Source organism: Eriocheir sinensis, chromosome 10, assembly GCF_024679095.1.
Source record: "Eriocheir sinensis breed Jianghai 21 chromosome 10, ASM2467909v1, whole genome shotgun sequence".
NCBI classification, from domain to species: Eukaryota; Metazoa; Arthropoda; class Malacostraca; order Decapoda; family Varunidae; genus Eriocheir; species Eriocheir sinensis.
In genome coordinates, this window is record NC_066518.1 from 15,828,255 (window position 1) to 15,855,754 (window position 27,500).

At 43.8% G+C, this 27,500-nt stretch overlaps 1 protein-coding gene across 3 annotated transcripts in view; it reads right to left on the bottom strand.

Moving 5' to 3' along the window:
- LOC126996641 (uncharacterized) overlaps positions 1–27,500 on the bottom strand; it is an 85,791-nt gene that overhangs the window by 53,003 nt on the left and 5,288 nt on the right. For 2 of the 3 annotated variants that reach the window (XM_050857329.1, XM_050857328.1), the window contains exon 1: positions 11,452–11,809. The exons of the other annotated variant lie outside the window; for it this stretch is intronic. The gene's annotated coding sequence lies outside the window, so the exon portion shown is untranslated. Of the gene's footprint in view, positions 1–11,451; positions 11,810–27,500 lie in introns of those variants that run through there. 3 annotated transcript variants of the gene reach the window in all.

Here is a 27,500-nt window from a genome sequence, read left to right on the forward strand (position 1 = left end):
GAGGAGGATTGTTCAGAGTTTTACAGTGAGATGAGAACATAAGAACAAAAAGAACATAGGAACATAAGAACACAAGAACATAAGAACATAGGAACGTAATGAGTCTGCAGAAGGTCGGCAGACATACAAAGCAGCTCCTGTGAACCAAGACCAACCTGACCGCACTAACCATGAATTAATTTAACCTCTTCTTGAATGTGTGTTTCGTACTGGCATTCACAAGGTAAGGTAAAGTTGGGAGTATACGCTGGAAGGTTCTCTTAAGCTGCCCGATATTTTGGGGTTCCACTGTACCGAGGAAGGAATCGTGGTGAAGAAAAAATCACCAGGTTCAACCCCGCGTCCATCTCGCCCTCCCTTGCAGTAAAAAAAGATCACACGACGAAGGTCCTCTGAAGGTGGCCGATATTTTGGGGTCCCACAACACCGAGGGAGGGTTGGTGGCGAAGAAAAAATCGCCAGGTTCAACCACGCGTCTATCTCGCCCTCGCCCGAGCCTCTCCACATACAGCTGCTTCCGGTGCCTCGCTACCCGGAGCCGCCAGTTTTTGCCTCGCACCCAACCAACCAGTCCACCCAGAGGCGTGCGCGCAATCCTCCGCACACACACACACACACACACACACACACACACACACACACACACTAACGAAATTGATCTCTTTTTGGACCACACTCATCTATACTTGCTTACATAGGAGCAATGACTAGCGGTCTTTATTTTTTCTTTCATTTATTTTTACCCTTGAGCTGCTTCCTTTACTGTACACACACACACACACACACACACACACACACACACACACACACACACACAGCGGGCTTGACTGTGAACTGTGTGGAGTCGCGTCGCAGACAGTAGTAATTCAACGTAAAAAAAATAAAAAGTCGCCGCCTCTTCCTGCCACACTGCACTCTACTATATACTACCTAAATATTTGCTGGTGGTTTGCTGAGTCTAGTGAGGCAACGCGGCGGAGGCTATCACTAAGGAACAGTTAGCTTGGGGGGGGGGGGGGGGTCGCCAAGCACGGGCAAACTACGGTACTCCGTCTGCGGCAGAGAATTACGATTTTTTTTTTTTTTTTTTGTGTGTGTGTGTGTTTAGAGCTGCCCGAACTTCCTCTCTTCCCTCCCTCCCTTTCTCCCTTTCAAGTGATCTCTGTCGCGCCCCGTGTCTCCTGTCTTCACGGCGTGGACTTCCTGCTCTTGACACACTTCGCATTGTCTCCATCCTGCCGTGCGTCAACGTCCCATAACCGGCTCGTCAAAAGCTGATCCCATCCCTCGCCCGCTGCCTGCCCTTCCTACACTCCCCTCCTTTTACCCCGGAACGGCCACAGCAAGAAGAGAGAAACAGCGAAAAACAAAGGATACACAAGAAAGAAACCATGACTGAAAGGAAGTTGCAAAGACTACCTGTGGGCCCTCAAATGAACTCAGTATCTTCGGCGTGCACCTATCCAGCCTTTAAGTTTGGTGAGGTCAGGCGTGGAGTAATGTAGCCCTATCGTACATCTTTCCGGGCATTAAGTAATTATGGCGGAGGGCAGAACAACAAGAGCATCACACAGCCAGAGAGTTGCAAACAGTGTCCAGCTGGAGCGTGGCGGTGCATGTTGTTGAATGGACCCGTAGTAGTGACACAGAAGCCCGTTGTGTTTTGTGTCCGCGATAACGTGCGGTGTCGAGGTAGCGCATCCGGCAGCTTTGTGTTTACAGCAGTGCACGGTGGCCGGCGGCGTGTGCGCCAATCAGCTGTGTTTTGCATGGTGCGTTTACGAGTTTGGGAGGGGCACCAGGAAGGTAAAAAGAGCTGCTAAATGGGAGGATTACCACGGTGGCTGAAATACCATGTTGCAAGAGGGGACGAGAGAGGAAGGGGCGGAGGGGCGGAGGTTGATAAGGAGAGGAGGGCACAGCTTGGGCCGATGGGCGGAGACGGCCAGGGGCGGAGGGCGAGATGGGAGCCGAAAGGGTTAAAGGGAGCGGGATGTGTATGGTGGTGGCGGGGCGGGTCCTGCTGGGTACCTGGGTCCGCCGATAGTAACGAGGCTCGTGAAGGCGAAGGGCTGCAGGGAAGGCTTGGATCGGGGAGGGTTCAGCCCGGCGGGATAACGCCGGGTAGGGCAAGGCAGGTACGATGCAAGGCTTGCCCAACACTCGCCGGCCTGGCAGAACGGCAGTGAAAGTGAGGGCAGTGCGGCGGGTCAGGGCACTCCCCGCCACGAGGCAAGACCGCCCGCGCCACGCAACACTTTCCTCCTCGGCACGCCTGGCCGGGTCCGCTCCCTGCACGAGCAATATGTATCACGGGAAAAAGTTGCCTTCACTTCACCCACAAAGCAGGAGTTAGTGCGGCCTCGGACACATTCTTGACATCACTGCCTTGTTGTCCTTAACTTTGAAGACGTGACGAATTGTGGTTTCTCACGCCACAATGCTTCAAGGGCCTGTGCCTCCTGCCGCATAGGGTGACGGTGCCAAGAGCAACCAGCCTGCAGCAGCCAGTGAGCCGGCAGGGCATCGCAGGCAGGCGCAGGGCCGGGCATCACAGCCATGTTTCAGGCTTTACTAACTTCTATACGAAAAACGTTTTAATTTCCATCTCAAATGTAGAAATAAGATATTCAACAAGAAAATTTAAATAGGAAAACTAATATTTTCAACCCAGTTAGTTGGCAGAGCAATTAATGTTTCAACCACTTGCTGTAGAGTTGCCGCTCCAATGGCCTTTCATGGTCTACTTCCCGCGCCTCGTACAAGCGGCACACGTACGGAGCCACTCGCTGCCTACACGTTCATGCTCACAACACATCGAGGGTGCCAGACATTCCGGCTACCCGACCCTTGAGGTGAAAATGATGGAGCTTACGTACAAAACATTCCCTTATAGCGTCGGCATTTCACGCACAGCACATCGAGGGTGTCAGACATTCCGGCTACTCGACCCTTGAGATAAAAATGATGGAGCTTACGTACAAAACCTTCCCTAACCCAGCCTTGTAGCGTCGGCATACGAAGGCACTTGCTCGCGAGACTTTTTCACGCACAACACATCGACGACGGCAACCACTTTTCCTCTCAGACCGATGGGATGAAAATGATTTGGTTAACGTCAAGAGCTACCCAATAATAGCCCCATTTGTGCGCTGGGCGAGGGTTAGCAGCACAACGTATGCATAACAAGGGTTCCTCAGAGTGCAGCTTATATGACCCACTGAAGAGACACAGCGCCGCGCCGGATTCCTCGCTATTTCGACCGTCCCGCCACGCCCACAGGAGTCAGGAGGTCTGTGAGGCGGAGAGGAAGGGCGTCACCTCCCATACAACTTTAGGGACGGACGTAGGGATAGCAGTTAATGGATATAGGTCTGTAACTTTGTCTGTCTCTCTGTCTGTCTCTATCTGTGTTTCTATCTCATATTTAGAACTGTTGATATGAGAGGCGAAAGCTTGTGATAATACGGGCCATATTAGCACTGTAAATGTGGGTTATATATATAGATTTACATACATACATAGATACAGAGATAGATATATAGATGAGGGTCGGTCTAAAGCTAACGAGTGAGGACAAACAGCTATGTGTGTGTGTGTGTGTGTGTGTGTGTGTGTGTGTGTGTGTGTGTGGATAAACCAAACTTCCGCCCGACCCTTCCTTATCTATCCATGGCTAACCGTTGTGTGTGTGTGTGTGTGTGTGTGTGTGTGTGTGTGTGTGTGTGTGTGTGTGTGTGTGTGTGTGTGTGTGTGTGTGTGTGTGTGTGTGTGTGTGTGTGTGTGTGTGTGTGTGTGTGTGTGTGTGTGTGTGTGTGTGTGTGTGAGAGAGAGAGAGAGAGAGAGAGAGAGAGAGAGAGAGAATGTGACATGAATGGAATAGGAAAGAAATGGAGAAAAGAAGAGGTGAGATTTGACATACAGAAAAGGATCTCTCTCTCTCTCTCTCTCTCTCTCTCTCTCTCTCTCTCCAACAATCTATCTATTTATCTACCGTAAGAGAGTTGGGCTGCTACGGAAGAGCCTTATGACGTGGTGGAGAGAATTTGTAACGCAGATGCTATAATACAAGGCCGCTGAGGGACGGTAGTGGATGAGGCAATAACAGCGTCAACAGCATTAACAAGTGGTGGTAAGGGTGGTGGTGGTGGTGGTAGTGGTTGTGGTGGTGGTGATGGTGGTGGTAGTAGTAGTAGTAGTAGTAGCAGAAAAAGAAAGAAAAACAGAAGAGAAAAAGAAAAAGAAAAACAAGAACAACAAGAACAAGAACAAGACGAACAAACACAAGAACAAGAACCCCCCCCCCCCCCACACACACACACTTTATCATTATTACATTGCAACCCTTTCTCGATCACACCTGAGCTTCGTGCGTCGCCCAGGTGACTCTACACTACAACACCTTGCCTCGTTGACTCAGCCGTGCAGGTGTTGCCGCAGGTGGGCATGTGATCTCCGCAGTTGTTTTGATTAGAGCGCTCCTTTTAACTCCTAACACCGCGGTAATGTCACGTGAAGGTTAGGGGGGAGAGGGGGTGGAGGAGGAGAGAGGGTGGAGGTGTTGAACGTTTTGTGTTGGTGGTGGTAATGATGATGGTGTTAGTGTTTATAGAGGGGTAGGAGGTAATTGGTTAAGGGAGTGGTGGTGGTGGTCTTGGTGGTGGTGATGGTGGTAGTGGTGGTGGTGGTGATGATGGTGGTAGTTGTGGTGGTGGCCTTGAGAAACGTTCATAACAAGAGACACAAACGTCTGATAATACGAGTGTTTCTTTGTCTGCCCTGTTACGTTGGCTGTCTATCATTTCCACCCATGATAGTATATAGCCTGCCATTGCATATTCTAACCTTACAACTATAGCGAATGCCCCCAACTTTACCTTCTTTACCTGGTTCTTTGTCTACCCTGGGTCTCCTCTCTGTTACGTTGGCTGTCTATCATTTCCACGCATGATAATATATAGCCTGCCCGAGTCCATTACTTATCCTCACCTTAAAACTATACCGTATGTCCTCAACTTTACCTTCTTTACGCGGTTCTTTGTCTGCCTGGGTCACCACACTGTTACCTTGTCTGTCTATCATTTCCAAGCATGATAACGTATACCCTGCCAGAGTCCATTACTTAGCCTCACCTTAAAACTATACCGTATGTCCTCAATGTAAAGTACTAATGCATATCGGATCCAGAAACAGCAACCACACATACCACATGGGTGGCGAACCACTACATGTTGTGCAAGAGGAAAGAGACCTCGGGGTCACCATCAGCAGTGACTTGAAACAAACAAAACACTGCAAGTCCGCCTGTAAGAAAGCCAATACAATGCTTGGGTTCATATCAAGGAACTTCGAATACAAGACGCCGGGAGTTATGTTATCCTTGTATAATTCGCTGGTAAGGCCCCACCTGAAATACGCCGTGCAATTCTGGTCTCCTAATTACAGGAAAGACATTGAATTACTTGAGAGAGTACAGCGCCGCGCCACGAAGATGATACCATCACTGAGGACGAAACCCTATGAAGAACGATTCGAGCGACTCAACCTCTTCACGTTGGAAAAGAGACGACTGCGGGGAGACATGATATAAGTCTTTAAGTACCTGAACAAGCTCAGCAACGTTGATCACTCCAAACTCTTCACGCTACAAACTAACCTGAGAACAAGAAACAACGGAAAAACAATTCAAGCAAAGCGATGCAATACCGACATCGGCAGGAGTTATTTCTCGAATAGAGTTGTTCGCCACTGGAACAGCCTTCCTGCAGAAGTGGTTAGCGCAGAGACCATCAACTCCTTCAAGAAACGCATTGATCGCCACTTTGCTGTATCGGGAGTGAACTGAACGTTCCCAAGAGTAGGTACACAAGTGCTTTAATCCTTCCCTGCAAGCCACTCCTATGACAAACGGATTGATTAAATCACTGAACGCAGGCAGCCAGTAAAGAGCCAACAGGTTTTCTGCTGCCTGCTGGTCCATGTTTCAATGTTTCTTTACCCGGTTCTTTGTCTGCCCTGGGTCACCACACTGTTAACTTGTCTGTCTATCATTTCCACGCATGATAACGTATACCCGGCCAGAGTCCATTAATTATTCTCACTTTACGACTGATTAAGAAAAAAAATATAAACACTGATTGCTTGGTCCGCACGTGTATCTATGACCTTTATAACTCGAAACTATATGACGCAGCACCAACAACAGCAGCAGCCCACCCTTGTTACTCCTGACCCGCCCATTGTCTCATCACCCCTCCTCCCTCCACCCCGCCGCTCGCCCCCCGCCCACTCTACTCTACCTGGGGGCGGTATCTGTGGTTATCAAGGCGGCGGGTGGGCGGAGGAAATATTTACCTTGAGCGGCGCCAACGGAGGGGACGCACAATGGGTGTTGAGGGGGGGAGAGGAAGGGGGGGCGTCTCGTGAAATTGAGGCCGGAGGAAGAGGAAGAGAATAAACACTGGGGGAATGAAAAAAGGGATGGATGAATTGGTGGGGAGAGATTGCTAGGTGAGGTATGGCATCGTTTGGGGAATGGTGGGGTTGGGAAATGGGGAAGGGGGACTCACACTCACATCGTGGGGCGGTTGAACTGGGAAGGAAGTCTAGGGGGTGGGAACTGGGGGAATGAAAAGGGTGATGGGGTGATGTGGGGATTGCTGGGAGAGATATGGCAGCGTTTGGGAATGGTAGGGTTCGGGAAATGGGAAAGGGGGACTAACGCTCACGTCTTGGGGTTGTTAAACTGGGGAGGAAGTCTGAACGTGGAGGAAAAATAGAAGGGTTTTGGTAGTAGGGGAGCTGGGGGAGGCTGGGGGCGACTGGGGTGCTATTAGACTGGGGAAACGGAAGGGGGGTGAAGAATATTGGAATGGAAGGAGAGGTGGAAGGGGGAGAAGGAGGGGGAAGTGGGTTGTGCAGCAGGGGAAAGGAGGGGAAGGGTGGGAGAGCTGGGGGTAAGAGGGGATGAGGTCATGGATCCCTGGCCTTCCTATATATTTGGTAACGCTGGGGGGGAGGGGGTTGTCAGGTGAGGCGGGAAAAGGGGAAGGTCACACATCCCTAACTATCTCTATTTTTTTTTTTTACAACAAAGGAAACAGCTCAAGGGCACAAAGAGGAAACAATAACAAAAAAAGGCCCGCTGCTCAAAAAAAAAAAAAAAAAAATATCAAAAGAGGTGGCCGAAAGAGAGGTCAATTTCGGGAGGAGAAGCGTCCGGATACACACTTTCTAATGTTTCTTATCCTGATTACACTTTCTTATGTTTCTAGTGAGTGGGAGTGGCAGGGAAACCGAGTATAATGCAGCAAGGGTGAGTGCGTGCGTCAGGGGTCCAGGTGAGGTAGCTTGGGAGGGAGGGGGAAGGGAATAGTTCTCTGATTATTTATATTTACACCTTCGTCTATACGCGCCTCTTGACACAAGGCCGCGCGGTGACAGCTAGACCAAGACAAGGCGGAAGGTAACAGCGGCCACGTCACGAGTCATGATTATCTTGGTCCGTATTCTTAGACATATCGGCGCCGCAGTTCGCCTGTTTCAAAAGCCTCTCGTGGAAGTTGCTGGGATTTGCCTGGACTGTTTTGTGATGTTACTGATACTTTTACAAAATCTCTTCACCTTGACCGGGAAAAGCAACCAAGAAAGCCCAGTTGATCTTCTCTGTGGCCTTGGAAAATATATTCGTAGTGAGAACCCGATACATTTAAGAATACGGGCTAGACACACACACACACACACACACACACACACACACACACACACACACACACACACACACACACACACACACACACACACACACACACGCACGCACACACAGTTCCAAGACTCACTAAGCTCGCATGAAAAAGATCAAGAAGAAAAGAAGTCACCACAGTTTCTACAGGCTCGTCACGGTCACGCTATTGTTAACACGGTCTCAAAAACACCATCGCTGGAGGTATAATAAGGCTATTGTATAAGAGAGAATGGATTGCAACGTGAAGCTTAGAGGCAGAACGATATTATTATTATTATTATCATTAGTGGTAGTAGTAGTAGTAGTAGTAGTAGTATAGTAGTAGTAGTAGTAGTAGTAGTAGTAGTAGTAGTAGCAGTAGTAGTAGTAGTAGTAGTAGTAGAAAAAGACGACGACGACGACGACGAAGAAGAAGAAGAAGAAGAAGAAGAAGAAGAAGAAGAAGAAGAAGAAGAAGAAGAAGAAGAAGAAAACGTAGATTATGAAGAAAAAGAAGAAGTAATAGTAGTAGTAGTAGTAGTAGTAGAAGTAGTATCATCATCATCATCATCACTATTGTCATCATCGTTCTATACCGCCGCCGACGAGTCCATTCATCCGTAGTTCCTCCTCCACTTTCTCCTCCTCCTTCCTCCCCGTCATTACCTCACCTCAGCCCGTGTCTTTACAGCGCTAATGAGCCGTGTCCTACCCATGTATACGGCCCGTGCGTCACCCCCACCCCCACCCCCCCACACACACAGATCGGTATTCTCATGCGCTTCCACAATTCACGTCAATTACTTCCAAAGACCGAATAGGAGATTAATCGGATTTTCACGAATGTTTTTTTCACTTTCATGGTACAGAAGGAGGGTCAAACTACCACCAGGGGGATATAAGTACCTCTGGCAATGCTCAAAACTCATGGAAAATCAATATGTGTGCCCTACAACCCTCCACACACACACACACACACACACACACACACACACACACACACACACACACACACACACACACACACACACACACACACACACACACACACACACACACACACACACACACACACACACACACACCACTACCATCACCAGCTTCCGCAACCACGCACACGCCTCTTCGATTCTCTTCCTCTCCTCGTCCCACTTCGCCTCTCGCTTCCCATCACTTGCTACGGCACGTCCCAAGGAGGCGTGTACGAGGAAGCGATCTGGGAGATGAGGTAAAGGGAGTTGGGGGGGGAAGAGACAGAGTCCGGCCTTTGGTTCGTTTTCTTAAACATTTCGTCGTCCAAGCACATATATTTGATAAGGCTTTCGTAGGAGTTTTGGGCATTTCCAGGGTTAGTTTGATGACCCTGGTGGTAGTCTGACGCTTCTTCTGTACCGTGAACCTAAAATAACACTAGCTCGAACCCGACTGATCTCCTTTTTGGCCTTTGGAAATAGGTGATGTAAAAGAAGAGAGCATCTGAAAATATACCGATCCTAGGTTAACTATATATTTTGTCGCTCCTTTTGCCCTCATAGGAATCAACACTCTCGCTGACCTTGCACCTATATATACAATACATACAAAATACAATACGAAACAACACAAAATACATACAAAAAAGACATGCCTAGAATCAATAAGGAAGAGAAAGAACGGAGATTTAGATACAGGTTTCCCAAAGAGAGTAGACGTGTATGAGATCAAAGGATGATGTCAGATTAGAGGAAGTATGAAACAGAGCACAATACATACAACACGGCATACCTAGGATCAATAAGGAGGATAAAGAACGCGGATATAGAGACAGGTGTCCTAAAGAAGGGTAGACATTTAAGAACCAGGAATGATATCAGATTAGAGGAAGACTTAAGAGGAGCAAAATACAAACAAAAAGACAGACGAAAAAAACGGAAGGGAAAGAACGCAGATTTAGAGACAGGTTTCCCAAAGAAGGGCGGACGTGGAAAAACAAGGGATGATGTCAGATTAGAGGAATGAATGTAGAATGAAGAGGATGCAGAATGAAGGAATGGGAGGATGGATGAAGAGAAGCAAAACGCAACAAAAGGAAATAAAAGGGGGCAGGGGAACAAGGAAGAGAGCCATACTATTTTTTTCTTTGTTGCAGTAAAGAAAACAACTCAAGGAAAAAATAAGTTAGAAAGAACACACTAATCACTGCTCCTATGAAAGAGTGTCTAGGTGAGTGGCCAACAGAGAGGTTAATTTCGGTTGGTTTCGGTTCAGGAAGGCACCAGCAACAGCGGCAACATCAACACTAACATCAAAACCACCACCACTACCACCACCAACAACAACAGCATCCAGTAAGATTCGGTTGGTTTCGGTTTAGGAAGGCTCCAGCAACAACAACAACAGCAACACTAACATCAAAACCACCACCACTACCACCACCACCAACAACAGCACCCAGTAAGATTCGGTTGGTTTCGGTTTTGGAAGGCACCATTAACAACAGCAACATCAAAACCACCACCACACCCACCACCAACAACAACAGCCAGTAAGGTTCGGTTGGTTTCGGTTCGGGAAGGCACCAGCAACAACAACAACAGCAACACTAACACCAAAACCACCACTACCACCACCACCAACAACAACAACACCCAGTAAGATTCATGCTACTCCCATGTTAAGGACACTCGAACGACAACAAAGCCGCATGATAACACAGATGACTGACACAACCCGGCGTCCATTGAGTGGAGAGCATGACGTGAAAAGAAGTGGGAAGAGAAGAATTAGAAGAGGACGAGAAAATGGGAATAAGTGGAGATGACAAGTGAGGAGGAGGAGGAGGAGGAGGAGAAAGAGAGTTATTAGAGAGGAGAGACGGAAAATTATATAAGAAAATGGTGAATGGAGATTAAGTCTTAAACATTTCGGGGCTTACACACACACACACACACGCACACACACATTTGATAAGCTCTGTTAAATGTTCTGTGCATTCCCGTGGGTGGTTTTATGAGCCTAGTAATCTTTTGATAAGGCTTCTTCTGCGCCATGAACGTAGAAGACACGCATGAGATCCCAACTAATCTCCTTCGTGACCTTTGGATATATTCGTTGTGAGAGTCGAAAGCGTCTGAGAATACGTGCTTTTGTAACATATATCCCGAAGGCCACAAAGGAGATTAGTCGGGGTCTCATTAGCCTCTTTTTCACGTTCATGATGGAGAAGCCTTGTCAAGCTGTCTCTAGGCTCATAAAGCTATCCATGGAAATACTAACACAACCTCTTGAGAGTGATAGTAATAGTAGTAATGATGATACCATAAGTAGGTGGATAATAATAGTTATGATGATAATAATAATAATAATAATAATAATAATAATAATAATAATAATAATAATAATAATAATAATAATATCACCCTAACTCTTTTATGAGCCAAGCTTTTCTATGTAGTATAAAGCTTAAAGCCCCACAGCGCTGCGTCTCCCCGCCCGATCTCGGCTGCATGGTCAGCGAGGCCCCGCGCTACCAACAGGTGTTACTCGCCAGGCACGTGCCCTGCCTGCTACCTGCATGCCTCCTGTCCTGGCCCGCCGCGTCAACACACACAAAAACCGTTATGACACAACCTTTTACTGTGACACGCGCCCATAACATCCTAGTTTTTACGATGTAACACCGGGGTTCATATGATAGCCTTTGTTTACCACAACAAGGTAGGGGGCGGGGGGAGTGGCGGACAACGTACCTGGATCAACAGCTGCGGAGCTTAGGTGCAAACCAGGTGCGCTGCAGCGCGGGGTCGGCACATGTAATCCCTTACAACGTGTCACAAATACACACCACCGCGGCGGGACTCGTAGAAATCACTCGCGTCACCACACTGACAGCAGCTCGTCAGAGGCCGCGGGCCGCCGGCACCACAGCCCCCACCACTGGCACCATCGCGGGGCACAAGCGTTCACTTTCCCGTGCAATGCCAGGGGCAGCAGGAGGCTGTGGGTTCCCGTATCCTGGGACGTGGTGCTGGTGGCTAGGGAGGCGGATAGCCGCACCCTCTCACGACACTAGTTAGAGGCCGACTGGCAGCCGCTGCCAGCTGAGCCAGGCGGCGAGGCGAGGCAGACGAGGGGCGGGTGGGGGCGTGGGGGCGGCGTTCGCCGTGGACTGGCGACCCAGGTGAGGCGAGTTGCCGATTCATTGCTGGCGCCACACGAACGGGGGTTTGACCTTTGGCGGTGCTCACGAGCGTTCTCCAAGACAAAACAGTTTTCCGGCCCACCTCACTTTCCGACAACTTCCGGCCGCGCCGAGAGTCCAGACACCGTTGTTGCTGGCATTCTTGTTTTGTTTTTATTTTGTTACGTCCTCACGACTCTCCCGTCCATTTGACCAACCTGCTCTTCCCGCTGAACTCTCCGTTTCTCGACCTATTTCCGCTCCCCTGACAGCGTGCGTAGTTCAGCGGCTTCGTTTTCTCCGTCACAGAGGAACAGTTTTTTCGCATTGGAGTTTTGACACTTACTTGACTTGACCCTACAACAAGACGCCCTCCATGATGCGCTGCCCCGCTACCCCTGCACCCCGCGGCGTGAAGGCCTTGGGTGGGTGGCGCCGCGGTAAAGCCTATCATTGCTTAGCTAATGTGCCGGTGTTAGCGCTCCGTCACCACCATCACTTCCCTAAAAGAGTGGCGTCCCGTGTAACCTGGCCCGACTTATGACTTTTAACTTTAACTCTTCATCAGTACACCCCACGCTCCCCCCTACCCCCTTTCTGGTGCTGCTCATTCTCTTGTCATGTGCAGGCGTGTATATGATTATTATCTGAACGTATTAGGCTGCATTACGTAAGACCAGTAACTCAGGAATAAATATTAGCAGAGTTATGCAAGAGGCTGCCTATGTACAACCCATACTACACTTCCTTCTTCCCTGTAAGGAGAGGATTGGCGAATAGCGTAGATACCTTTGTTGTCGTAGTAGTAGTAGTAGTAGTAGTAGTGGTGGTGGTGGTGGTGGTATTATTATTATTATTATTATTATTATTATTATTATTATTATTATTATTATTATTATTATTATTATTATTATTATTATTATTATTAGTAGTAGTAGTAGTAGTAGTAGTAGTAGTAGTAACATTATTAAACACACACACACACACACACACACACACACACACACACACACACACACACACACACACACACACACACACACATCCTCACATCACTTCTCCGGCACACGTGACTCGCCTTTTTCTCTCCCTGGCAGGCAAGGAGACGCAGCTGTCCTTCCCTTCCTTGTCCTGCCACTCATACACCTGACACCTCACCTAGCGGCAAACTTAGGTCCATATTATTAAACGTCTCGGACACCCACTACGACTATTTCCCAAGGGCACAGAGATGCTTAACCAGGTTTTCTTACGGTGTTTTCACGTTCAAGATGCAGAAGGCGTGTAAAACTATCACGAGGATCACAAAACATAATCTTAAACATATCGGGGTCACCTTACGACTATTTCCCGCGGCCACAGGAAGATTAACCAGGTTTTCTTAGTGTTTTCACGTTCACCATGCAGAAGCCGTGTAGAACTATCACGAGGATCACCACAGGAAAATTAACCAGGTTTTCTTAGTGTTTTCACGTTCAAGATGCAGAAGCCGTGTAGAACTATCACGAGGACCACAAAACAGTCCATGGAAATTCCAGCAACTTCAAAGAGAGAGGCTTTTCAAACAGGTGAACAGAGGTGCCGATACGCTTAAAAATACGGGCTTTAGACCTGACCTGAAGCTTTTATGATACGATCTTATAAGTTAGCTAAAAGACACAGTTGCCCTTCCTGATATCTCACCTCACGGCACGTGTATAAACAGTAGACCCAACCTGGCGTATGTGAACTTTCTTACAGATCTCTCTCTCTCTCTCTCTCTCTCTCTCTCTCTCTCTCTCTCTCTCTCTCTCTCTCTCTCTCTCTCTCTCTCTCTCTCTCTCTCTCTCTCTCTCTCTCTCTCTCTCTCTCTCTCTCTCTCTCTCTCTCTCTCTCTCTCTCTAATGAATGCAAGGATCAGCAATCATAAAAGAGTAACAGGCTCGCGGACAAGGTTGGGTCGGGCCAGGCGGTGAGGTGAAAGCCAAGCAGGATCATGTCACCGTGGGAGGAAGGGACTGACTGCGATGGGAAATTTTCAAGGAGTTCATCCGTTCCACTTTAGCAAGCCAACTCTACTGCTCGACCACACTGGCTCTGTCCAACTACGACTCCATGGGCGGTATTTTCAGACGCTCCCACCTCTCACATCAGCTATTTCCAAAGACCGAAAAGGATATTAATAGCGTTGTGATTAATGTTATTTCCACGTTCATGTTACAGAAGCTTTGTCACGCCACCACCAGGGTCAAAGAACTACCCCTGGAAATGCCCAAACTACCGGAGAAAGCGTTGTCAAAGTTGTGTTCTTGGGCCTTGAAAGGTTTAAAAATATGGCCCCATTTCCTCCCCCATCCCCGCCTCTACCCAAGTCATGGCAATGCTTCTCAACACCCCTCCTCCCTCACCCGCCCCCCAAAAAAAAGAAACACGTAACTAGTCTGCAGATATAAGAATGGTAATAATAGGAATAATGATAAAATAATAATAAAAAAAAAATAACAATAATAATAATAATAATAAGAAGAAGAAGAAGAACTAGTATAGAAAAAGAAGAAGAAAGGAGGCACTTTAGAGTACTTCCCTCCCCTCCCCTCCCTTTCCCTCCTCTTCCCTCCCCTCCCCTCACCTGTCTGTCTGTCTTCCGGGCCATAATAATTAACTGGACGATCTACCTGTGTCACCTGAGCCACGTAACCCCGAACGCCTTGAAGTAAATATCACCCTGTCACCCTTAACAACCCCCTCTCACACAACACGCCAATGTTATCCACCTCGTCCATGAAAATAGCACAGAAATAGGCAGAGCTCGACCTTAGAACTCTTGGTAACATGTTTAAAGGCGGCGTTATTCATATTTTATCAAGACTTGCTTAGCTCGCTGGTGTCTTGTACTATGGGAAATATCATTGACTGCTCTTTCGGCCACCTCTTTGGATTCTTTGCAGGAGCAGCGAGTAGCGGGCTTTTTTATTGTTTCCTTTTTTTGTGCCCTTGTGCTGTCTCCTTTGCTGTAAAAAAAAAAAATAATAAAAGTTGATGTGAATTTTTTTTTTTTACAGAAAGGGAGGCAGTTGAAAACAAAAACGGTAGCAAATAAGGCCCGCTAGAAGCTGCTCCAACAGAGAATGCAGAACGAGAGGTCAATTTCGAGAGGAGAGGTGTCTTGATACTCTCTTGCCCTAAGCTAGACCTGAGACCTATTGGGAACATGCTTAGAAAGAGTCAGGTATTAACAGACTGAAAGAAACTGCGCAGACCTTTCCTGGCGCCGCACTCTTTGTTGGGGGTATAGCCGTTGGTAAAGCGACGGCAATGCATTATATAAGCTGTGGTGTATCGGTTCCCTGAGAGCTCTTGGTAACATGCGCGTGAGAGCTCAGACAAACGACCTGACTTCACCGCAGATCTTTCCTAGCGCCGAACTCGTAACTAGTTGGAGGTGAGTCCGTATAGGTAAAGCGACGGCAGTGCATTATATAAGCTGTGGTGTATTGGTTCCCTGAGAGCTCTTGGTAACATGCACGTGAGAGCTCCGACAAAAGACCTAACTGACTTCAATGCAAGATCTTTCCCCCCGCCGCCACAGCACGTTAGCAGGTCAGTAATCCCTCCTCTCTTCTGTTCCTCCGTGTCTGTCTCTGCTTTCCTTTCTGGCCGTTCGATTCGCTTCCTTTACCGTGATTCTCGAGAGGGGAAGAAGGTGAATTGTGTGACCTTTTGCTCCCACCCTAGAGTAAAGCTTTCTTGGATTTGTATAGCGTGGAATTAAAGGGAATAGGAAAAAAGAGGAAGAAAGGGGAAAGAAAATGAAAATGGAGAAGGAAGGGAAAATGAAGAGGGGAAGGAGAGAAGGAAGGAAGAAAGGAAAAAAAGGGAGAGAGAGACAGTAGAATAAAAAAGAGAATTGAGGAAAAAAGAATAAAAAGGGGAAGGAATAAAAAATACGAAAAGAGAGAGAGAGAGAGAGAGAGAGAGAGAGAGAGAGAGAGAGAGAGAGAGAGAGAGAGAGAGAGAGAGAGAGAGAGAGAGAGAGAGAGAGAGAGAGAGAGAGAGAGAGAGAATGTGCTGAATAAAAAGAGAATAGAGGAAAATAGAGAAAAAAAGGAATATAATTAAATAGAGAAAGAAAAAAAGAAAAAGCAGAATAAAAAAGAGAATAGATGAATAAAAAAAGAAAAAAAAGAAAAGACGAAAATATGGAGAAAGAAAGAAAGAAGCAAACAAACAAACAAACAAACAAACACATCATTTTTTTTGTCCATCTGAAGAACAAAATCACAAAAGAAAGGAAGAGGAAGAGGAGAAGGAAGAGAGAGAGGAAAAGAAGGAGGAGGAGGAGAGGAAAACTTCTCTCTCTCTCTCTCTCTCTCTCTCTCTCTCTCATTCTTTCTCTCTTTCTTTTCGTTCTTAATTTTTCTTTTTCTTTCTTTCACCCTTCGATCTTTCTCTAACTTCTTTTTATTCTGATCTTCATATCAACAGAGGTGGTGGTGGTGGTGGTGGTAGTAAGGAATATAGGGTGTCAGGGTACTCAGGGGTAAATAGATAGGGTAGGTGGTGTGTGTGGCAGGGGTGACCGCAAGTGGAGGAGGAGGGGCGGCAAGGCAAGGTGTGGTGTGGTGGGTATCTCAGGTGAAGACAGGTGGATAGTGACTCCCTCCCTGCCCTGGCCTTGTCCTGTTCCCCTCAGCTTGCGTCTAAAGTTACAGGCTGCCCTTCATAAACATTCCCATGCACACACACACACACACACACACACACACGCACATATCTTTCCTCTCACTTTTTTTTTATCTGAATCTGTCTTTATAGTCCTCTCTCTCTCTCTCTCTCTCTCTCTCTCTCTCTCTCTCTCTCTCTCTCTCTCTCTCTCTCTCTCTCTTGGTGACATTTAATTTGATATAACTTCACTTAGGTTTAAGGACAGACAACCTCGTCTATACCATTGGGCCTGTGTGGTCTGAATATCTATGTGAATCTATGTAAATATCTCCATACCCGACACACCCACGCCAGACCAGTCCAGTGTGGCAGGGTCGACGGGGCGTGGGAACCAAACCACGGCGGGTGAGAGATAGTCCTGGATCTCGCCGCGATCACCACCCACGCCGCCCACGCCCCACCCATACCCCAACTTGCCCGACCTTGGCCACCCCTGTCACCTTGCCTGGCTCTTCCGCGGCTTTGTGGTTCGCTGAGGTCCGTATTCTTGCACCCTCTCGGCTCACACAACAACTATCTTCCAAGGCCACAGAGGAGATTAGTCGGGTTCTCGTGAGCGTGTTTTTTTTTTCACGCGTTCATGGTGCAGAAGCCTTGTTAAACTATCACTAGGCTTATTTATGGGTAGGCGGTGGCTGAATGGATAGCAAGACGGCCCCGCGTTCAGGAGGACGCGAGTTCAATCCCCAACCGGTGCCACCAAGCTGGGAGTTTTCAGCCGAGTGGCTTAAAACTACCCACATGCTGTCCAGGAGACCACCTATCAATCCGGACTCTAGATTCTAGGATTAAAGATGAGCTCCGGGAGGGCAGCATGAGCCAATGCAAGATGGCACCACTATAAACACTCGCCTGCGCCAGAACGGGCTGGGCCGACCATCAGGACCCACCGGGAAGAAGCCTTGGACCGACCATCAGGACCCACCGGGAAGAAGCCTTGGACCGACCATCAGGACCCACCGGGAAGAAGCCTTGGACCGACCATCAGGACCCACCGGGAAGAAGCCTCGGACCGACTATCAGGATCCACCGGGAAGAAGCCTACCCGTAAAAAAAAAAAAAAAAAAAAAAAAAAAAATGAAACTACCCATTGATATACTAACACAACACACACACATTTGGTAAAGCTTTCACATGGAGGTTCTGTTACTACTTCCATGGGTAGTTTTGGGAGCCCAGTGATATAGGTTGACAAGACTTCCTTTGCAGGTGAAAATTCTGAATGTGAAAAAAACACTCATGAGAACCCAATTAACCTCCCTTGTGGCCTTTGGAAAGGGTGGTTGTGAGAGCCGAATGCTACTGAGAATACGGGTCTGTCTCTCACGTTCAACTTTCGACCGCATATGAAGTTTTTCCTTCCTTGGCGATGAGTTCCAACAATGTCTACGGAGAGAGACACCCAGCTTACGAACTCTCAAGGAACTATTTTTTACAGAGCCAACACACACACACACACACACACACACACACACACACACACATAAAACTGATGTATATCCTCACGAGTTGCGGATATGTTGGGAGAGAAAAATGTCTGTATAAAATGAAGAGAGGGAAAAAAAATAAGAGTTGTGAACATCATGGATTTGGTTGAGGATAAGTATTCTAATGAGTGACGATGCAGAATAAGATATGATATTAAACAAGCCATCATGTCATGCATAAAGCTGCCAGACAAACTAAATAACAGAGTGGCAGACTGAGAACCAGGTGGAGAGATGAATTCACAGCCTTTGCTAGGGCAGGATGGTGAACACTAACATCAGATAATGGAGTGTCGGAGCACGTTGGGAAAGGACTCAGTTGGATAATGGTCTGCGTGTACATTAGTAATGGATGACGATGATGATGAGCACAGTATTTTTTTTCTCATACCGTTGAATACAAAATAGAACCCTTTCGTCGCCCAAGCACACATATGTGACACGGTTTTCGTAGACGTTTTGGGGCATTTCTAGGTGTAGTTAATGACCCTGGTGGTAATTTGCCCCTCATTCTGTGCCAAGAACCTACCCCCCCCCCCGGGCCGTAGCAAGAAGTAATGAGGCCACCCCCAAAATAAATACTTCAGTGGGGCCCCATACAGAAAACCGAGTTTTACATTTTCTTCAGTAAGAATAAGGAGAACAACAATTAAAAACAACGAATGATGATGTCATATATTTAAGTGGAGCTGAGCTGGGCACAACATTGGGGCACGACCATAGCTGGGCACGATAACAGAAAACCTTATTCCCGATAACCGATAACTGATAATGGAAAACCTTATCGGTGATAACCGATATTCGTTAACTGGAAACACAAATATAGGCGATAACCGATAACCGATACCCGATATTAATCCACAATTCCGATATTAGCTAGCGATAAGTCCGATAGGCGAAAACGATACTATATTGATATTTCAGCAACTACTCTTAATTAATGTGTTAAAAAGCTTTGTGAGACTGTACAGGGCTACGCTTACTGGTCTGAACATGCGTAGTTCACGAGAGACCAGTGTTTGTAAACAAAAGCTCCAGCTTTTGACGATGGGACACCAAATAACACAACAAAGGGTGCCTTCAATACCATGGCATGCTCACAAACGAATATGGAATATCAAATTTAAGGCAGTGAATAATAATTTTTTGGGCAAAGTTAAATGAGTCGTGCCGCACGACTGATAAGCAGGCCTATCAGAGTACAAAAATAATGTTTCTCTTAACAAAGTATGATAATTTAAATGCAAAACGATCATTAAAAGTATTTTTTTCGAGCTTTGTGGTCTGCAAACTTATTAACCAAAACATCGATCAAAACTGGGTTGCCTTTTCATCTCTCTCTCTCTCTCTCTCTCTCTCTCTCTCTCTCTCTCTCTCTCTCTCTCTCTATCCTTTCTTATAGTTGGAGGCCCCCCTATCATTCGGGCCCCCCTCCAGATGGCGGGTATGGAGGGCAGTTGCTACGGCTCTGCCCCCCCCCCCCCCCCCCACCCCCACACACACACTCATTAGAACCCGAATGATCTCCTTTTTGGCCTTTATAAATAGTTGGTGTGAGAGGTGGAAACGTCTGCGAATATCGACCCAGTATGGCATGATGTAGAAACAGAGATGTGGTCAGTCTTGCATAAGAGAAAATGTGTAAAGATTATGGTTGACTAGTGTATTCTCTCTCTCTCTCTCTCTCTCTCTCTCTCTCTCTCTCTTACTTAATACAATTTTTATAGGCTTATTGTAGCTATATACTCTTTCCCTTCAATTCTTGGTTCTGTGCACGGCCGATATGATGTGTGTGTGTGTGTGTGTGTGTGAGAGAGAGAGAGAGAGAGAGAGAGAGAGAGAGAGAGAGAGAGAGAGAGAGAGAGAGAGAGATTTGAAACATTTGAAACATTTATTTATAGCTATTAATCATACAAAATTATATATGTTATATGCATATATATATGGACAGAGCTTTAAGCTGTACAACTAAAGCTAGCCTGTCTAAAGCATAGCTTTTTAGGCAAGAAAATATATAATTTATTTGAAAATTACTGACTGTGACAACATTAATAATAATTGTAGTAAAGATGAAATGATTATGATTACTTTACATAATGTTAAAGTAATAGAATCATATATTGAGCATGCGAGATAACACAATAGAATAAACGCGTACATACATACATGCATGCATACACACAGACCTATATATACTCATACACACATACACATGCATACACACAAGCATACACATACACATATGCGCACACATACACATGCATACACACAAGCATACACATATACATATGCGCACACATACACATGCATACATACAAGCATACACATATACATATGCGCACACATACACATGCATACACACAAGCATACACATATACATATGCGCACACATACACATGCATACACACAAGCATACACATATACATATGCGCACATACACATGTGCACATATACACGCATACACCCATTCATATACATAAGTAAATTGCACATATGTTGCATTAATTAATTAACATAATATTTTAAAGTACATACACACATGCTCATTTATAAGGAAAAAGTGAGTTAGTTAATAGGTCATTATAATATTAGTTTTTAATCGGCTTTTGAATGTGTTGAAGGAAGGGCCTTCTTGAATTTGTGTGGGATAGAATTCCAAATTACAGGACCCAAATAAGTAGTTGAATGTTGGAATTTTGAAAGACGATGAATAGGAAAGCTTAGATTGTCGCGGTGACGGGTACTATAATCATGAGATGGGAGGAGGTCACGCATTTCATTCTTATTTTTGTACATGACTGTAGCTATTTCCAGTTTAGCTATATCATCCAGTTTTAAAATTTTGGTTTCCTTGAAAAGTGGACTAGTGTGTGCTAAATAGTTGCTATTAGTAATAATTCTTACAATTTTTTTGAGCTACAATCTTAGGGGGGTTAAATAGGTGGTGTATGTTGTACACCAAATGGGGTTGCTGTAGGTAATTAGTGAATAAATGTGTGCATAGTATATTGACTTTAATACATTTTGAGGCATGAGATCCTTTATTTGATAAAGTAAAGCAATGTGTCGTGATATTTTCAGTGTAAGGTTATGTATGTGATATTTAAATGATAATGAATCATCATAATCTACACCAAGAAATCTCACTCTGTCAGTTTTAGAAATTATTTCATTATTGATTTTTAAATTAATCAAGTTAGACGCTTTTTTATTAGTGAATAGCATAAAGCAAGTTTTCTTTGTATTAATTGTAAGGCTGTTACATAGACACCATTGGTATAGTTCTTCGAGTTCATGATTTGCATTTAGTACAAGTTGATCTTGGTTTGAACCTGTTAAGTAGAGTGTCATGTCATCAGCAAACAATATACTTTTAGCCTTAATGAAAAGATTTGATATATCATTGATGTATATTAGAAACAGAATTGGGCCTAGAACACTTCCTTGAGGTACACCAAGCTTTACAGTGGTAGTAGATGATTTTTTGCCGCTAAATACAGTACATTGATGTCTATTCGTTAGGTAATCTTTGAACCAAGAGAGTATTGGACCTCTGATCCCATAGTGGTACATTTTGTTAATAAGAATCTTATGATGAACTGTATCAAAGGCTTTAGCAAAATCTAAAAAACATGGATAAGACATATTTTTTTGTCAATTGCAGAAAGTATATCATTAGAAAATACATTTAAGGCTGTAAAAGTGCTGCAGTTCCGCCTAAAACCATATTGAGAAGGGTTTAATATATTCTTAGTTTCAAGATAGTCAATTAAATAAACCTTCATCAAAGTTTCAAATATTTTAGAGAAAATTGTAAGTTGAGATATTGGTCTATAATTTTCAGGGTCATCATCGGGACCAGACTTGTGGATAGGTGTAATTTTTGCAGTCTTCAACAGAGATGGAAAAGTTCCAGTTGTAAAAGATTGATTAAAAAGTATAGCCAAAGGGATTGAAATCGAATGAGAGTTTCTTTTAATAACAGAGGGTGATATATCATTAATGCCTGATTTTTTATTGTTTAATGACTTAATTACTGAAGCCAAATCAAAGGTAGTAACAATAGGGCACATCATAGAATTTGGAAAGTTACCTTTAAGATAGTCTTTCGGGTCTATATTTATATTTGGGGGTTTTCTGTCAAGTTCAGATGCAATAGTGGAAAAGTATCTATTGAAGGCTTCTGATATATCTGACGGATCACTTAATACTGAATTATTATACTGCAATGACTTGATATTGTTTGCTTTGTATGTATTACCTTTTAATTCATTGATTGTTTGCCAAATCTTTTTGGTATTTCTGCGAAAATTTGTAAATATTTGGAAATAATAGTTCATTTTGGCAACCCTAATAATCTGAGCAAGGTAATTTCTATATTGTTTAAAGGTCTCATAAGAAACTGTTCCAAGTTTATACATTTTAAACAAGTTACATTTATGTTTGATAGATTTAAGTATTCCCCCTGCAAGCCAAGCATTATGAAGTCTTTTTGTAGTTATATATTTTGTTTTAATGGGGAAACTTTTATTGTAACATTCATAAACTCTTTCATAGAAAAGATTAAAATTATCATTTGTATTTTCTAGATTTAGTAGTTCCTCCCAGTTTATTTTATGTAGCTCATTGGTAAATAGATTATGATTATTGGTGTTGAAGACTCTAAAATTTATCTTATGTTTGGTATTAGGTTTACATTGCTGATTGATATTAATGAATATGGGAAGATGGTCTGATATACAATAATGAAGGATTCCTGATAGTGAGGGAGGTGTGAAATTGGTCCATATTTGATCTAGTAGAGAGGGTTGACCAAGCTCAGGAGTATCGGGAAATCGTGTTGGTCTTGATATGTGGGGGAAATAATTAAGTGTTTGCATGGAATTAAGGAATAAATTAGTAGGAACATGAGTGTAATGTTCCAACAAATTAATGTTGAAGTTTCCTTTAAGTAATGATTTGTTAAGTCTGAAAATGTCATTATTCAGCAGATCATTTATAACAGACGTGAATTCATTAACACCTATATGTTTACTGTTAGCCCTGTAAATAACGGCAATTACATAATTTGATTCACCTAGTATTAGTTTGGAAGTACAAATTTCAATATTTTCATTAATGAAGCAAAACTGGTTCAATAATTCTATCTTCAACGTATTATTAGTAAAGATAGATATCCCTCCATGTTCTCTTTCAGTTCTTACCAAGTGATATGAATCATCACAGCCTTCCAATGAATAAAGATGTTTAGTGTGTTCTTGCAGCCATGTCTCAGTAATAGCAATAAAGTCAGGTGGTTTTGGTAAACCATTAAGAAAAGATTTTAATACATCAAAGTTTTTGTGAAGTGATCTAATATTAATATGTATAATGTTAAGGTAGTTGTTATCTAATGACTTGGTTGCTGATATATAATCCTCAAAATTAAAGTATCTAGATAAAGATTTAAGATCTCGCTGCCCTGATATTTTCTCTATTACATTTAATTCTAAGTTCAAGGAGAACACATCATTATCATCATACAAAGAATTATATAAATTATCCATATGTTGTAAACAAGATGACACGGATTAATAAATACAACACACTAAAGAATAAAATAAAATAAAAAGTAAATAAGGTAAGAAAGTCTCCCCAGGTATGCAGAGAGGAAGTTATGACTAAAATTAATCATATTACTTGTAACAATAATAATTATTAATTTGTAATAACCATAGCAGTAGTTGTAGTAGCATTTGTAAGCATCTTAATAGAAAAAAACTAGCAGTGAACTAATAGTAACAGTAACCTTAAGAATATTAACTTAAATAATGTTAATAGAGTTGATAGCAGAAGTATAATTAATAGTAGTAGTAGTAGTAGTAGTAGTAGTAGTAGTAGTAGTAGTAGTAGTAGTAGTAGTAGTAGTAGTAATAGTAGTAGTAGTAGTAGTAGTAATAGTAGTAGTAGTAGTAGTAGTAGTAGTAATAGTTGTAGTAGTAGTAATAGTAGTAGTAGTAGTAATAGTAGTAGTAATAGTAGTAGTAGTAGTAGTAGTAGTAGTAGTAGTAGTAGTAGTAGTAGTAGTAGTAGTAGTAGTAGTAGTAGTAGTAGTAGTAGTAGTAGTAGTAGTAGTAGTAGTAGTAGTAGTAGTAATAATGGTAATAGTAATAATAATGGTAGTAGTAGTAATAATGGTAGTAGTAGTAGTAATAATGGTAGTAGTAATGGTAGTAGTAGTAGTAGTAGTAATGGTAGTAGTAGTAGTAATGGTAGTAGTAGTAGTAATGGTAGTAGTAGTAATGGTAATAGTAGTAATAGTAGTAGTAGTAATAGTAGTAGTAGTAGTAATAGTAGTAATAGATGATAGGTGATTTAGTGTTAGGTAGTATTAGTGATATGGTTGGATGCCACAGTCATTAGCGAACAGAGTTGGGGCTAATGACCTCCAAGCTATGGAGCCCTCCATGATTATGTGTCGGGAAAATAAACATGGGTGGAGGTATCATTTATGTAGTAGTAATAGTAGTAATAATAGTAGTAGTAGTAGTAGTAGTAGTAGTAGTAGTAGTAGTAGTAGTAGAGGTAGTTTTAAATATAGTAGTTCTAGTAGTAACAGTAGCAGTAGTAGTAGTAGTAGTAGTAGTAGTAGTAGTAGAAATATAGCTGAAAAAATTAAACCGAGTAATGGTGAACTAAAACTATTAGTAATAACATTTGCAGTTATAACATCAATACTAATGACAGTAAGATTAGTAAATGAAAATTAGTAGTAATAACCAAATTATTACTATTAATAGATAGTAGTCATAATGAGTTGAAAGGGTAGTGGTGGTAGATATCATTATACCGTAGTAATAATAATAATAGTCATTGTAATAGTAGTAGAAGTAGTAGTAGTAGAAGTAGCAGTAGCAGAAGTAGCAGTAGTAGTAGTAATAGTAGTAGTAGTAGTAGTAGTAGTAACTATGGTAGAACTAATAGTAGTAGCAACTAGTAGTAGTAGTAATACAATGACTAGTAACAATAGTAGGGGTTGTAACGAAATAAAATAAACCTTAGAAGTAACAATAACAGCATAGCACAATAATGTAATGTATATGTGCAAGGTTTACACTCGAGGGTTTGAAGTTTCCTTTAGTATACTTTGTGAGTGTTTCAACTTCACAACAAGTTTACCATCATTTATATAGCAGCAAGGTTTACACCTGAGGGTTTGAAGTTTCCTTTAGTATGGGGTAGCTATCTAGGAAATGTGCAAGACCTGCGTCATTAGAGATGATGTGTTTCCGTTGTGAGTGTTTCAGCTTCACAACCATTTTACCATCATTTGTATAGCATTGTTGGAATTTTTCTCTGTGTTGCTTTCTAATGTCCCATACTATCTTGAACAATGATCGGCGCTTTGTGGTTAGGCTCTCATTAATGTACAGGTTAGGCCTAACTGTTACACATGCATTCATGATGGTGTATTTTGCTTGCCTGCTCTGGAGTTTAACAATGATTGGCCGAGAGTCGTTCTGTGATTTCTTTGCTCCTAGTCTATGAGCAACATTTATGTCAGAGTTATTTATATTTATGTGAAGGTTTTCTCTGATTGATCTCACCACCACATCTACACTGTTCTCGTTTTGTTCTTCCTTTGGTAGATCTGGACCACTAACAATGATGATGTCCCTTCTTCTCTCTCTGAGAGAGAGAGAGAGAGAGAGAGAGAGAGAGAGAGAGAGAGAGAGAGAGAGAGAGAGAGAGAGAGAGAGAGAGAGAGAATAAGAAAAACTAAATATGAAGCGATGTTTAAGAAGAAAAAAAAAAGTTTAGTTATGTGTGTGTGTGTGTGTGTGTGTGTGTGTGTGTGTGTGTGTGTGGTAATGGTGCATCGTGAAGGGTGACAAACAACGTAAAACAAACAAACTCTCTCTCTCTCTCTCTCTCTCTCTCTCTCTCACACACACACACACACACACACACACACAGACACACCAGAGACATCAAAAAGCACACCCATCCCAACCCTTCAATGTCCTACTTCTCACCCCGCGGAGTCTGCATCTGGATTAATGATGCGCAGGGCACCCGTATAAGTGCATAACACGCATATTAACACTATTTCGACATCCGCTCTCTCTCGAGCAAGGTTCCTTCTTGAGGAACCTTGCTCTCGAGGTAGTGTTAATTAATCCCAACCCCCCGGGGACGCTTAAAACTGCGATTCACAGCCAAGGGAAAGGGAAGGGAAGGGAAGGGAACGGGAATGGGGGAGATTAATACTACGGCCGTTAGTTGGGTAATGGACTACGTGTATATTAGTAATGGATAACGATGACGATGATGATGATGAGCACAGTATTTTTTTCTCTCATACCGTTGAATACAAAATAGAACCCTTTCGTGTTTCGTCGCCCAAGTACACATATATGACACGGTTTTCGTAGAAGTTTTGGCCATTCCCAGGGGTAGTTAATGGCACTGGTGGTAGTTTGCCCCTTATTCTGTGCCAAGAATCTACCCCCCCCCCCCCCACCACCACCACACACACACTCATTAGTACCCGAATCTCCTTTTTGGCCTTTATAAATAGTTGGTGTGAGAGGTGGAAACGTCTGCGAATATCGACCCAGTATGGCATAATGTAGAAACAGAGATGTGGTCAGTCTTGCATAAAAGAAAATGTGTAAAGATTATGGTTGACTAGTGTATTCATTCTCTCTCTCTCTCTCTCTCTCTCTCTCTCTCTCTCTCTCTCTCTCTCTCTCTCTCTCTCTCTCTCTCTCTCTCTCAATGGCGTAAAACTCAGATGTAGACAAGTAAATTCAGACTGCACCAAATTTTTCTTCACCAACGTTGTAGTGCGAGAATGGAATAAGCTTCCACCATCAGTGGTTCAGTGTAACACGATTGACTCCTTCAAAAATAAGCTCGACCGTCTCTTCCTTCATCTTAATATCAACTAGAGTAGAAATGCAACGTTTAGGAGCCTTCTGATTAATGTAAAATCACTTAGGTTTAAGGACAGACCACCTAGTCTGGACCATGGAGTCTGTGTGGTCTGATTTTCTATTTAAATCAATGTAAATCTCTCTCTCTCTCTCTCTCTCTCTCTCTCTCTCTCTCTCTCTCTCTCTCTCTCTCTCTCTCTCTCTCTTACTTAACTCAATTTTTATAGGCCTAGTGTACTCTTTCCCGTCAATTCTTGGTTCTGTGCACGGTCGATATGATGTGTGTGTGTGTGTGTGTGTGTGTGTGTGTGTGTGAGAGAGAGAGCGAGAGAGAGAGAGAGAGAGAGAGAGAGAGAGAGAGAGAGAGAGAGAGAGAGAGAGAGAGAGAGAGAGAGAGAGAGAGAGAATAAGAAAAACTAAATATGAAGCGATGTTTAAGAAGAAAAAAAAATGTTTAGTTATGTGTGTGTGTGTGTGTGTGTGTGTGTGTGTGTGTGTGTGTGTGTGTG